Raw genomic sequence first — 16022 nt, forward strand, 5'->3', positions numbered from 1 at the left:
ATCAAAGGGTATGGCAAGCATGTACATGTCAAGAAATACAAAAACATGATCACTGAGCTACTGCTAGAAACCACTAGAACACGCTCAAAACATCATGGCAAGATGGCAAACGATAACAGATTCACGTTTGCAAGCTTATGCAACTCATCTCAAGGCATATCATGGCATATGAATGCAACCAACAGAAAGAAAGCTTATGCAACTCATCACAAGGCATATCATGGCATATGAATGCAACCAACAGAAAAAAGCATATTTGTGCAGGTACTCATGGCAAGAACATGGTCATAGTATGCATAAATCACTAGCTATTCACATGGCAAGAATGAACTTACTGCTACCAGACTGACAGCAACATTATTTAGCAAAATGGGAGCATGGTAAACACAAGCTACAGAAGGCCATAATTGCAAACAAGGGAATGGATGGATAGACCATAACAAGATCTACAAAACATCCTTACTGAGCATCTCCAGATAATGCATGGATTCACTTGTAGCATCAAGTTAATATGATAACATAATGTAGCAGATTCAGGCTTAGCAGAAATCATCATCACTGAAATCAGCAACAGCAAGTATCCTACTTTTCATGCTTGTGCTAGTCACCACGGGGCACATAAAAATGCATAGACTGCCTGACTATAAAGATGGCATGAATATGATCCTAAAACATATTGACATGATGCTCAAAAGATAATCACACAAAATGCTATGAAAAAGACAAATCAGCAAGTTACAGCAATCTTCAGCAGGTTATAGCATTTAGCACTTTTGCAACGAGGATTAAGGCATCAATATAAACAGTAACATGCATGCAAACTACACCAACATCTAGATCACACAGAGAGGAACATTTCGACATATTATACACGCAAATCAGAGCAACATGCACGAATTTATGACATGACAAAGATGCACACATGACAGATTCCTAGGGACTTGAGAAAAAATTCGACCTCGCAGAAACTGGACGGAGACGACCCGGGACGAGGCGGATCCGGGACGCCGGGGTGCCGTAGGCCGTTTGGTTCGACGAGCCGATGGATCTCGTCCACCTGACCGGATTCACCGACGGTGCGACTCCGACGACGGCGGAGCTCGGCGACAGAGGTGCGGGCGGGCGAGGCGGCGCGCAGGACGACGGCGGTTGCGGGCGGCGGCGGTTGGCGCGGCGGTGGCGCAAGCGGCGGGCGGGAGGCGCGGTGGCAGCGCGAGGCGGCCGGCGGCGGGGTGGAGCGGGCGAGCGGCGCGGGCGGCTCGGGCCGGGAGGGCCGGCGATGGGCCCTAGTGGGCCCGCGCGGTGGGGAGGAGAGAGAAGGCCGGCGGGGTGACGTGGCCCGCTGTGGTTGGTCCGGGCCGGCAGCGCGGACGTGTCCGGCGCCGGGCGGACGCGTCCGGCGGCGGGAGGAGGAGGAAGGCTAGGGTTTTGCCCGAAAATGAAGGGGGGTGTGCTTATTGATACGTCTCCATCGTATCTACTTTTCCAAACACTTTTGCCCTTGTTTTGGACTCTAACTTGCATGATTTGAATGGAACTAACCCGGACTAATGCTGTTTTCAGCAGAATTGCCATGGTGTTGTTTTTGTGCAGAAATAAAGTTCTTGGAATGACCTGAAACTTCACGGAGAATATTTTTGGAATTAATAAAAAATACTGGTGAAAGAATCAAGGCCAGGGGGCCCACACCCTGTCCACGAGGGTGGGGGCGCGCCTACCCCCCTGGGCGTGCCCCCGTGCCTCGTGGGCCCCCTGGTGCTCCACCGACCTCAACTCCAACTCCATATATTCACGTTCAGGGAGAAAAAAATTAGAGAGAATGATTCATCGCGCTTTACGATACGGAGCCGCCGCAAAGCCCTAAACTCTCTCGGGAGGGCTGATCTGGAGTCCGTTCGGGGCTCCGGAGAGGGGAATCCGTCGCCGTCGTCATCATCAACCTTCCTCCATCACCAATTTCATGATGCTCACCGCCGTGCGTGAGTAATTCCATCGTAGGCTTGCTGGACGGTGATGGGTTGGATGAGATTTATCATGTAATCGAGTTATTTTTGTTAGGGTTTGATCCCTAGTATCCACTATGTTCTGAGATTGATGTTGCTATGACTTTGCTATGCTAAATGCTTGTCACTAGGGCCCGAGTTCCATGATTTCAGATCTGAACCTATTATGTTTTCATGAATATATGTGAGTTCTTGATCCTATCTTGCAAGTCTATAGTCACCTATTATGTGTTATGATCCGTTAACCCCAAAGTGACAATAATCGGGATACTTACCGGTGATGACCGTAGTTTGAGGAGTTCATGTATTCACTAAGTGTTAATGCTTTGGTCCGGTACTCTATTAAAAGGAGGCCTTAATATCCCTTAGTTTCCAGTAGGACCCCGCTGCCACGGGAGGGTAGGACAAAAGATGTCATGCAAGTTCTTTTCCATAAGCACGTATGACTATATTCAGAATACATGCCTACATTACATTGATGAATTGGAGCTAGTTCTGTGTCACCCTATGTTATAGATGTTGCATGAATAATCGCATCTGACATAATTATTCATCACCGATCCAATGCCTACGAGCTTTTCACATATTGATCTTTGCTTAGTTACTTTTCGGTTGCCACTGTTACAATTACTACAAAACTGCTACCGTTACTTTTGCCCACTGTTACCGTTACTTCCATACTACTTTGCTACTAAATACTTTGCTGCAGATATTAAGTTATCCATGTGTGGTTGAATTGACAACTCAACTGCTAATACTTGAGAATATTCTTTGGCTCCCCTTGTGTCGAATCAACAAATTTGGGTTGAATACTCTACCCTCGAAAACTGTTGTGATACCCTATACTTGTGGGTTACCAAGACTATTTTCTGGTGCCGTTGCTGGGGAGCATAGCTGATTCTTTGAGTCACTTGGGATTTATATCTGCTGGTCACTATGAGGAACTTGAAAGACGAGAAAACCAAAATTTATCCCTCAACTACGAGGAGAGGTAAGGAACTGCCATCTAGCTCTGCACTTGATTCACCTTCTGTTTTGAGTAAGCTTGCGGCACCTAAACCTGCTTCTGCTATTAATCCTAATATGTTGCATGTTATTGATGATGCCACTTCTGCTATGCATGATACTTATGATGAAACTACTTCTATGCTTCATACTACTGTGCCACTAGGTGAATTTCTTGATGAACAACTTGCTAGGGCTAGAGAGAATGAAATTATTGAAACTGATAATGTTGATGAAAGTGATGATGAAGATTCTCCCCCTAGATATGAATTACCTGTTGTGCCTGAGGGTTATGTTATGGATGAAGAAACTGCTAGAGATTTTCTTGCTTGCAATGATAGATATGATCTTAAGGAATTATTAGCTAAGCTGAAAGAAAAGTCTTTGAACGCTAGAATGAAATATGACCCTGCTTTTGCTACTTCACCTATCTGCGTTACTAATAAGGATTATGATTTTTCTGTTGATCCTGAGATAATTACTTTGGTTGAATCTGACCCTTTTTATGGCTATGAATCTGAAACTGTTGTGGCACATCTTACTAAATTAAATGATATAGCCACCCTATTCACTAATGATGAGAAAACTCGCTACTACTATATCCTTAAATTATTTCCGTTCTCATTAAAGGGTGATGCTAAAACATGGTTTAATTCTCTTGACCCTCGTTGTGTGTGTAGTCCCTGGGATATGATTTATTACTTCTCTGCTATATATTTCCCCGCTCATAAGAAATAAGCTGCCTTAAGGGAAATATATAATTTTGTGCAAATTGAAGAAAAGAGTCTCCCACAAGCTTGGGGGAGGCTTCTCCAATTACTTAATGCTTTGCCTGATCATCCTCTCAAGAAAAATGAAATACTTGATATCTTTTATAATGGACTAACCGATGCTTCCAGAGACCACCTCGATAGTTGTGTTGGTTGTGTTTTTAGGGAAAGAACAGTTGATCAAGCTGAATTGCTATTGAATAATATGTTGACTAATGAAAATAATTGGACACTTCCTGAACCAACTCCTAAGCCAACTCCGAAGAAAAGGGGTATTCTATTTCTCAGTCCTGAAGATATGCAAGAGGAAAAGAAATCTATGAAAGAAAAAGGTATTAAAGCTGATGATGTTAAGAATTTACCTCCTATTGAAGAAATACATGGTCTTAATTTGCCGCATGTTGAAGAAATACATGGTCTTGATAACCCAAGACAGGTAGTAAAGGTAAATTTTCTCTATAGATTTTATGAAGGTGATATTCCTCGTTATAAGTCTGCTAGCCAATCCTTAGGTGAGTTTGATAATTTTATTGTTAAACAAGAAAACTTCAATGCTTATGTTGGTAGACAATTGAAACGTAATGCTTATGTGATTGAACACTTGAGTGATTATATGTCTAGAGTTAAAGGTGAACTTAAACTTATTAGTAAACATGCTTCTATGGTTACCACTCAAGTAGAACAAGTGCTTAAAGCTCAAAATGATTTGCTCAATGAATTAAATAGTAAGAAAAATTATAATGCAATTAGAGTTGTGACTAGAAGGGGTAGAATGACTCAGGAACCTTTGTATCCTGAGGGCCACCCTAAGAGAATTGAGCAAGATTCTCAGAGAACTAATGTTGATGCACCTAGTCCTTCTAAGAGGAAGAAAAAGAAAAAATGATAGGACTTTGCATGCTCCTAGTGAACCTGTTGTTGACACACCTGAGAATCCCAATGATATTTCTATTTTTTATGCTGAAACACAATCTGGTGATGAACATGAACCTAGTGATAATATTAATGATGATGTTCATGTTGATGCTAAACCTAGAAATGACAATGATGTAGAGATTGAACCTGCTGTTGATCTTGATAACCCACAATCAAAGAATCAACGTTATGATAAGAGAGACTTTGTTGCTAGGAAGCATGGTAAAGAAAGAGAACCATGGGTTCAGAAACCCATGCCTTTTCCTCCTAAACCATCCAAGAAAAAGGATGATGAGGATTTTGAGCGCTTTGCTGAAATGATTAGACCTATCTTCTTGTGTATGCGTTTTACTGATATACTTAAAATGAATCCTTATGCTAAGTACATGAAAGATATTGTTACAAATAAAAGAAAGATACCGGAAGCTGAAATTTCCACCATGCTTGCTAATTACACTTTTAAGGGTGGAATACCTAAGAAACTAGGAGATCCATGAGTACCAACTATACCATGCTCCATTAAAAGAAACTATGTTAGAACTGCTTTATGTGACCTTGGAGCCGGTTTTAGTGTTATGCCTCTCTCTTTATATCGTAGACTTGATTTGAATAAGTTGACACCTACTGAAATATATTTGCAAATGGCCGATAAATCAACTGCTATACCTGTCGGTATTTGTGAGGATGTGCCTGTTGTGGTTGCAAATGTTACTATTCTAACGGACTTTGTTATTCTTGATATACCCGAGGACGATAGTATGTCTATTATTCTTGGTAGACCCTTTTTGAATACTGCAGGGGCTGTTATTGATTGCAACAAAGGCAATGTCACTTTTCATGTTAATGGTAATGAGCATACGGTACACTTTCCGAGGAAACAACCTCAAGTCCATAGTATCAATTCTATTGGAAAAATTCCATCTATCATTATTGGAGGTTTTGAATTTCCTCTTCCTACTGTCAAGAAGAAATATGATATTCTTATTATTGGGGACGTGCATATCCCCGTTGAGGTAACCTAGTGTTATTCGAAATTTCTTCGGTTCCATGTTATTCGAAAAGAGTTTGTTAACAAGACTTGATCAACCTTGTTAGTGGATTCCTTTTGATGAGCATGAAATGGATGAAGTTGGAAAGCACAACTATCTGTACTCTTCTTTTACTTTATGTTATTTATATTAAATAAAGTAAAAATAGTATTTTCTGTCAGTTTTCTGAATTATCCGTACAATAAAAAAATACCCCGGAAATAAAAGTTCTCCAAATGCCCTGTAATTGAAATATGATTTTTTTCTAGAATATTTGAGAATAGCTGGCATTGAGAACACATCACGGGGAGCCAGCACCTGACCACGAGGGTCCACGGTGCGCCCCTGCCTCGTGGGCCCCTGGTGGCCCCCATCCACTTATTCCAGTACCCACACACTCCTTCTTCCTCCCAGAAAAAATCACCACCTAGCTCAAACACGTGTTCTAGCTCATCTTGCTGCGATTTTCGATCTCCTTGCTCAAAGCTCCACTCACAAAATTGCTTTGGGGGATTGTTCTTCGGTATGTGACTCCTCCAATGGTCCAATTAGTTTTTGTTCTAGTGCTTTATTCATTGCAAATTTTTGCTGCTTAGGTGACCCTGTTCTTGAGCTTGCATGTCCAACTTATATGGTCCCAAGTAGTTCTAATGCATGATATAGTCTCTAGGCACTTGTGGGAGTAGTTGCTATCAATTTTGTTGAGTTTAGGTTCACTTTTATTTTGAGTTACTAAAATTCTCAGAAATTTTTTAGAGGAAGAATTATGTTTAGGAAAATGTACCAAGGTGGTTCTTCAAGGAAGCAAGGACCAAGGCCCGCAATACGTGAGCCGGACCATGAACCACCAAGAGAAGCCCAAGTGCGTCCTTGTGAATGGTCGTCAGAGGATTTCATGGTCCAAGTAGGAATTAGGGAGGAATTTGATGCATATGTGCGTAATGCTGAACTTGAGGGCTTCATGCTAGATAAGTGCCCTCAGTACTATTACCAACTGATTCCTTTGTGAGAAGGTTTAAATTTACATCTTCACGCAATTCTCACACTGTCCTATTTGATCTTTATGATAAATCTTATACCATGGACTTAGAAGATTTTAATACTGCTTGTAAACTCCCTCAATGGGGTAGTGCTAGTGAACCTCGCAAATCTGAGTTTAAAGATTTTCTTGCTAGTATCACTGTGGGGGCATCTAGAGAAATAACACAAGCTACCATAGGGAGCATTCATTTTCCTGCTATACATTATTTTGCTCTCTTTATAGGTAGATGCATAAATGGTAAGGATGAGGCATGCCACATGTGTGTTCCAGATCTTAGTGTTCTCAAGAGTGTTGTGTTAGGAGATAAACAATATAACTTGGGGGCCATTATTGCACGTAGGTTGCATAATAACAGTATTAGTGGAGATTTGTTTGGTGGAATTTATGCAACCCGTGTGGCTAATTATCTTGAGATACCCATACATGAAAATGATATGGAATTGCCTCCTGCTTATTTAGATTATAATGCTATGGTTCGCCATCAGTTTGTTGAGAGGAATGAACAGCCCCTCCAGTACCGACTAATGTTTGATAGGTGTCGCGCTATCCATATTGCTCTCCCTGCTCCTACCTTCTTTGACTTTCAGGCAAAAGGGAGATATGTTATAACCAGGGAGGAGGCGAACGAGTATGAGAGGAGGTCGGAGACAGCCCGCCTCCAAGCTGCAGCTCATCAGGCAATAGCCGCTGCATATCTCAGTACGACCCTAGCTACAACTTTGGATATCTGCCAGGCCAGCCGTGGCCATAGACCAACTTAGGCCAAAAGCCTAAGCTTGGGGGAGTACGTATTTCTCACCGACATTACATTCATGTTCACACACTCATTCTAGTTGTCGGTGCTCATACTCTTTCATTGTACTATCCATGCTAGTTTATTTTCTTTTCTTGCTTTCTTCTTGTGTGTTTGAAAAACCTTAAGAAAACCAAAAAAATTAGTTGTAGCTTTTAGCTAGTTTACTTTCCATGCCTACACTACAAAAAAAGTACACTTCCGTGATGATACGTGTTTGTCACAGTAGGTCGCGTTTTTTGTCATGCATGTACATCCATGACAAATTTATAACAGAATCAAGATAGTCATACATGTGCTGTCGTAGAAGTGTTCCATGACATTACCAAAATTATCATCACGGAAGTGTCCACTTCCATGACGATAAATCACGCGTCACAGAAGTGCTTTCGTCAAGGGTGACCGACACGTGGCATCCACCGTAACGGAACGCCGTTAAGCTATCGGGTCAGGTTTTGGATCCGATAACCCGTTAACAGCCTCGACCAATGGGGATTTTCCACGTGTAAAATCATCACTGGCTGGAGGAGACACGTGTCAGGTCCGCGTTGGCACAGGTGTCACTCATCCAATGGGCGAGACGCGCCTATGATATGTTGACACGTGGACCGGGCCATCAAGTTTAAATGGGCCGGCCCAACTGAAGGCCCACAAGATTTTGCAGACCATAATGGGCCGGCCTAGCTAAAGGCCCACGAGATTTTGCGGACCATAATGGGCTGGCCCAGCTAAAGGCCCACAAGATTTTGCGGGCCATAATGGGCCGGCCCAGGTAAAGGCCCACAAGATTCTTGTGTGCCATAATGGGCCGGCCCAAGTAAAGGCCCACAAGATTCTTGCGGATCATAATGGGCCGGCCCAGCTAAAGGCCCACGAGATTTCGCCGACATTAATGGGCCGGCCCAGCTGTAGGCCCACAAGATTTTGAGGACCCTAGTAGGCCAGCCCATTAACTGGCTGCCATGTTTCGGGCCAAATGTTGGCCCATATTTGATCCGGTCCATTAATGGCCTGCCACGCTCCGGGCCTAATAGTGGCCCATATGAGATCCGGCCCGTTAAAAGCCTACCACGTTCTGGGCCAAATTACGGCCCAGATCAGGTCCGGCCCTTTAAGAGGCTTTGGGCTCAATTATGGCCCATACCAGATTCGGCACGTCAACTGGACACTATGCTTTTGGGCCCACTTGCCAAAGGCCCACTTAGTAATTCGGCTTGATATTAGTTTTGGCCTGTTAAGGGCACGTTTAACATTTCGGCCCTATATTAATTTCGGCCTGTTAAAAGCCCGTCATATAGTTGGGCCTAACTACGGCCCGGTTTGCATCTGGCCTGCTCGCAGCCGATATCTGATAGGGCCAAACAAGGACCGAGACAATTTTGGCATGTTAAAAGCCCGCGATTTGATTCGCACAATCATGGGTCGGGGTTCATTTCGGGCTGCTGCCGGCCCGTGAGCTGTTCGGCACGTTTCAGGCCCAACCTACATCGTGATTGCATGACGGCCCGATTATGTACCGTAATTTTACGGTTTGGCCGGTTTATTGCGAAGACAGGATATATATACAGTAAAATAACTGCAGCATCGTGAATAAGAAAAAACCTAGACTATACAATAAAGAAATTACGGTATATTACATCCACTGGGCATCAAAGTTCGCCACTATGATAATAAAGCACAAGCAGACAGCAGATTACATACACTGGGCATCAAAGATCGCCACCAGTGCAAATAAACACGCCAACAAAATAATATACAAAACCGACAACACTTCAATAGAGTTCAAGAAAGGTTAGCCCTGCTGGGGAGCTGCAGCGCAAGCAGCTGAGCAAGATGATGAGACTGCGCTTGTTCAACACTTACATCTTCCTCACTCTGAAAGATAAACAAGCAGACAGATGACGGGTTTTGCACTTAAAAGTATCAGTGCTGACAATTCATCACATTTCTTACTGACGAATAAAGTGACACAGTTTAAAATTGCATTAACACAATATGGTATTGTTCAGGTCAAGACATGGCAGGAAATGACATTGTGAAGGAGTTGGCAGCTTCACGACACCACTGGATTACAGATCAAGAACTCATAAGTATCAATGGTTAGTGTGCTGTCAATTTATACCATTTCAGATTGGCAAATAAAGAGACGGTTTAAATAATAGTAGAATGATATGACATTGTTCATAGTTAAGACATTGCAGAATATGACATTGTGCTGTAGTGGGTAGGTTCACCACACCACTGGATTACGGATGAAGAACAGAAGCATACATGCAGTGCAAAAGAAGATCACTTGCTCTATATAGTTTAATTTAAATGGTATGAAGAAGGAACTTGGTTGTACAACTGAAAACTTAAATTGAGAAAGGACAAACTTTTGTTTATGAACTACATAATAAACTTTAAACAAGCAATTTGATGCAAACACCAAAAATAAACAGTTGTTGCAGTCATGCCTAACCAAATATATACAACAAAGTTTGAAGGCTTGAGATGGACAAACTTACATTATTGGTGAAGACAGGCTCTATAAAGGCCTTGTCCATGCTGATGGGGGTGCAATTCAACAAGTTTACCACAGAATCTTCTTCAAAAGCATTGCCTTTATTCTACATTTTGTTAAGAGTAAATATAGATGTGATAATATACGAAAAAATGGAGAATATTTAAGATAAGATGAAGAGTGATGCTACATAACCAAGTAGCTATAAATGTAAGTGCAGCGATACAGGCAAAAGGTACAGCCAAGAGCAATGCACAGCTAAACTTCTTCAGTACCAACCTTATGGTAAGAGTAAATATAGATCTGATGTGTAGAAAATGGAGGGCAAAGGAAAATAAGCTGCAGAGTGATGGTACATGAACAACTACCTGTCATTATAAGTACACTGATAAAGGACAGCATGTACTTACAAGAACAATGCAGAGTTAAAAAAACATTGGCATTGGATATATTCTACACTAATGTAACCATTCATACAGATCAGATAATTTGGAGCGAACAATTGATAAGCAAGCTATCATGCATTCTGATGTCACATAATGAACCAGGTATGTATGCAAGTACAGTGATACAGGACAACAGGTACTAACAAGACCAAAGCAGCGGGCAGCATATTTGCGATATCCTGTCGTTCTTGAGATCCGTAAGGCACATGCGGAAAAGTAGAAGTTCAAATTGTCATGTGATTTCATAGGCAGTACCTCATCCTAGGAACGAGACCACTACATAACAAGGTTTTTCCATTCAATGTCTTCTAAATTTAGCACAGGAGACTCCACCGGAAATTCGTTTATAGACTTTCCATCAAAGTGAAGGTGCGGTACTGTTAATATCAGTGTAACTCTCAAAGGTGACACAGCTCCCCGCATTTCCTTGCTATTCTTATAGGATTCAAGTGGGCAGGCCACTACAAATCCTATTCCTATATTTACAAGATCCTACGAATCAAAGAGGCTCAAAGTGTCCATCACAACCGACCGTATAGACCTCTACACTGCATATGTCCCTGCTCATCTTCAGTACAAGGAACATACTGTACTACTATCATACTCCCTCCATTCCAAAATATAAGTCTTGGTAGAGATTTCCACTATGGATCACATACAGATGTATCCAGATACATTTTAGAGTGTAGATTCACTCATTTTGCTCCATATGTAGTCCATGGTGGAATCTATACAAAGACTTGTATTTAGGAACGGAGAGAGTACATATTAAAGAAGAACGGAAGAGGAACATGGTAAAGAAGAGCAAGCAGATTTTGGATAATAAAATATAGGTTGCGCAGTGCCCACACATGATGAACCAGAGCGCATTAAGAATGCAACTCCCAGCTGTCTCTCGACCATTTCAGGCGGTTGGATGAAGATCCTACGTCTCCTAACCCTTCTTCTTCCTCATCTCTGATTCTTTCCATACAGAACACCGCACGGGCCGCCGGTCGGACCACCGGCCCCCACCGCCTGTGTTCCTCTGCCACCCCCACCTCCCCACCCCGCCCCAACCCCCACCCGCGTCGAGTGTTCTTTGTTCGGCAAGGCCCCACAACCACCCGAGCCCCTTCGCTCGCACCAGCGAACTCCGGCGAGCTCTGAAAAATTGACTGACCCAATTTTGAAATTTAGTCTACTGTGATTTCACTAGTGTGGAATATAAAAGGGGAAAACCATAAGCATTGGGAGTATAGTGTTGAGCGTGCCATGGCGGATCTGAAGGTGCAAACCGAACAAAGGCAACTTCGCAACCAAGACAAGAAATCAGAGTAAAGCAGTGGCGATCTATTTTCTTGCTGCGATAAATAAGTTGAGCAGATACGAAAGAGTACTGCCTCTGGTGCGGCGCCGTGTACGCATCTGCTGAGAATTTGACGGTGCTGCGGTAGCGATGGCTGTTGGCGGTGTGGAAGCAGATCTAGGAGGGTAGACGGTGGCGGCGGGGCGTGGTGGACGAGACGGTCGTAGGAGCGGCGCCGGCAAGGTGGACGACGGCGGGGATGAAGCGAGAGGACGTGATGCAAGGATCCCGGTCCGAAGGCGTGGATGAGAGAGGTCGATCTCTTGTAATGGACGGCGGCGTCGGGGTATCAGCTCAGGCATGGTGGAGGAGGACGGCGGTGGATGGGGTGGCGGACGGCGGCGGATGGAGGAGGGTGGGGTGGAGAGGGTGTTTTGGCGCCCACGGAGTACGAATGGGGAAAAGGGAGGTAGAGAGGAAGGGGGAACCATGTATTCAGGGCGCGCTTGTCTCAAATGCGAGGAAATTTACAAACTTAGCCCCCGTTTCAAATTTCTACTACATCACAGCAACATTAGTCGGTTGGGGATAGGACAGTAATCTCGCATACACCGAATATTTGCCGACGAGGGTTTGTGTTTGGCGCCCACCGTGTATGAATATGAATCGGGGAGGGAGTCGATTTCGGTCGAGGACACACTGTGTTTTGGCGCCCACCGTGTATGAATCCGGGTGAGAGGCGGTTACGTCACGTTTGGGTGAAATTACAAACCTACCCCTATCGAAACCTATAGAAATCCAGCAGATAGGCTTGGCGTGGCAGGGATAAGCAGTAGTGATTTCCATCTCGCAGATTTTGGTTTCGGGCGGTTACTGCGACTTTCCCCGCTTCGTTCAAATTTTGCAGAGTGCACGTTTACCGTGTCAACTCAATTCGAATCCCGTTTGTATTCTATTTTTTTTCGGGCGGGATCCATTTTCAATTGGAATTACATTCTATATACATCATTTTTTTATATATACTTTCAAAAGCACAACAAAGAATTCTGCTCCTTTATATGTATAATATGATTTACAAATACAACGATCTCGAAATCTTAAGGTTGAATTCGAAAAAATTTAAAAAAATTATGTTCTACTAAAATGTATGGATCGGTAATATCTACATATTAAATAACATAGATGTGCGTGAATTCATATGAGTATGCATGTTTGATAGATCAATTTTGGTTCGAGTATGGATTACATGTATCATCATCTCGAATTCAAATATTTGAATCCCTTTTTTGTTCACTCCTTTCACGCCCATCTCTCTCGCATGCATGCTCCTTCAGGTAGCTATCACTCTCTTTTCTCCAGCTCACCCGCACGCTCACTTCATGTTTCTCCTATCCTCGCAAACATGGTCTCTCGACGTCTCCCTTGAGAAGTGTCACACTCTCCCTATCATTATACATTACACGATTTTCATTATCTCTCACGTCTCTACTGTTCTCTGGTATCACTCGGTACCTAAGCTTTCTTTTTCACCGCCACACACACAGTCTCCACTCGTCTTTCACTTTGTCTTTCTCTCTATGGGATTCTCTCACACACCCTATATGTCTCTACATATGACTCATACCACTAAAATTACTCTCTCTCTCTCTCTCCTGTAGACACAACATTTGTTGCGGTCTCCTTTTCGTCTCCATCCTAGACTGACATTATTCATTTGTTTACCGATCAGACAACCCCGACTACCGTCTCCTCTCTCTCTCACACAGACACACACACACAACTCCTGCTTCCACTCCCCTTCCCGACTACCGTCTCTCTCTCACACACACAAAACTCTCACTTTCGCACCCCGACTCGTATTTCTCTCACAAACATTTATCGACTAGCTAGCCTCTAGATAGGTTTATACACCCGCACACTCGTGCTTCCACCATCGCATACATGTCTCTCTCCCGCTCCTTGTATCTATGTAGATTTTTCTTCCCTTCTTGAGACACGCCCTCTCGATCATGCACACACACACTATCGCCTCATTTTAAGCTGATACCTATCGCACACACACTCCTTGTGTCTTTGTCACACATGCACTCCTTCCTCCTCCACTCTCCCTCTCTCTCACACACACATGGGCTTTTTGCAACAACTAGCAAGATGCCCATGCGTTGCACGGAACATCAAGATGCATTTGTATGAGTAGTTTATCTTGTGGGGGAAAAGGATGAACGAGGGAGGGCCTTATTTGCAAATGTGGAGAGGGGTGTGGGTATCTTTTTGCAAAATTGCCATAGTTTCCTTCCTATCCGTCAGATATAGATCGGACGGCCTATATTGCAGGATGGCAGGCACACGATCATCACCGACAATGCTTTTTATAAGAGTAGGGATAAAAATAGAGTTGGTGATGATGGTGGGCCTGCCATCCTGCAATGTAGGTCGTCCGATTTATATCTGACGGATAGGAAGGAAAATATGGCAATTTACCCGCACTCTTCACCACATTTGCAGATAAGGCCTTCCCTCGTTCATCCTTTTCTCCCACAAGATCTTGATGTTCCGTGCAACGCATGGGCATCTTGCTAGTAAGAGTAGAAATTAGACATATACCACTTCTCGAATCTTGAAACCAACAACATTCCTCCCTTATCTCATCAAAACCGCCAAAGGAATATATTTTGAGTGAAACATAACATATTTTTAGTGATATACGTATTTCAAAACTAGACTTTTTTTTCTATCAAATCGGTGAATATGTATTAATCTACTTTGATCGTGTGGCAACGCATTGGCACATTGCTAGTAGTTATTATAATTTTTTGGACACCAGACAAACGGTGGATTACATATACGAAGAGAAGAGGCGCACGCACGCAGTCGGCCTCTCGCTGTCTCGCACACATGAGTGTTACGAAAGGCGACGTTAACAAATAAACCCTAAAACCCTAGGTGCACGATTGCTGCATTCGCGGGTACCGGGTACGTGGTGGAGCACCTTTGTAGGAATAGTCAGCTCGCGTGATAATTTGATCCGTAGGAGTTGATGGTCGGGACCACAGGTGAACGACTTGGAGCGCGGTGGCTCGCCAGTTGCCACAGATCGAGTAGCCGCGTTTAAAATATCGTTTTTTAGCGGGGTTAAGAGTTCCGATTTTCAATGGCGCGTTATAAGTAGTAAGTAGTTTTTAGAACGATTGGTATGGAGCGAAAATGGAATTCATAGTACTACGTACCTCCTTGGCGTATGGTTGTATGGTTTTTTTTTTTGCGATGGAGGTTGTATGGGTTTATGTTGCGAGCTGTTGAACCTGGTAGTTCTAGGGCAAATACTATGGTTTAGATTTAGATGCTGGTTTTCAGTAATGAAAATCGGAAGGCGAAACCCTTCTTTGATTAAAAAAACTACTACCTCCATTCTGGTTTACTAGTCCCCATCGTACTTTGGGTCAAAGTTTGTCCACGAATTTTACTTGTAAAATGTGAATGGAAAACGAGATTTTGTTATACCCAAACAAAAAAGGACTGGAGGGAGTGATTGCTCTGACACGGACGCGACCTCTCATAGCGCAGGCATTGAACCGGCGCGCCGGCCAAGAGGGCCGCACTCGCTGCAGGCCCGGCTGAGCACGCATCCTCGCCGCGTGCAACCAGCTTAAGACTACCCCGCCTGCCTTCATTGAATCCGCGCGTGTGCCGGCAACACGTCCTTCCACGAGCCGGCAGGCATTTTAGAACACAAAAAATGACTAAAATATAATTAATTTACGCATGGTCTTGACTTGTTGTGCTCGCACTGGTAGTAGGAACTAGTAGAGGATTTTCTTTATTTATAACTCTCCTCACATTTTTTTTGGCTTTGAAGTGAATCATGGTTGTGGACATTATGTATGAATGTGCAGATATCTGTGAACATGAGTTTGATGTGGAAGTTGAACTTGGAATGTCGGGCTTGCACGTGAACTATACCATGTCCAATGCTTCGTATGTTATTATTTGGAAAGTAATTGCTGTTGTTACATGACCCGAAAAAAAACATTTTGTGCCACATCAGTAGATGCACGGACATCACAGCAGGCATGCTGACTGGATAAACATTTGAACCTAGCTATTATGAAGGAAATTTTGTATTGACAACAGTTTTAGATAGCAGGAGACGCCTAGCCTGCTCTGCCTCTGCTAGCTTATTTCTGGCTTCTTCCATCTCTTCTTTGGCTTGGGTGAAGAGAGCATCTGAT

This window comes from Aegilops tauschii, chromosome 7 (assembly GCF_002575655.3).
Source record: "Aegilops tauschii subsp. strangulata cultivar AL8/78 chromosome 7, Aet v6.0, whole genome shotgun sequence".
Classification (NCBI taxonomy): Eukaryota; Viridiplantae; Streptophyta; class Magnoliopsida; order Poales; family Poaceae; genus Aegilops; species Aegilops tauschii.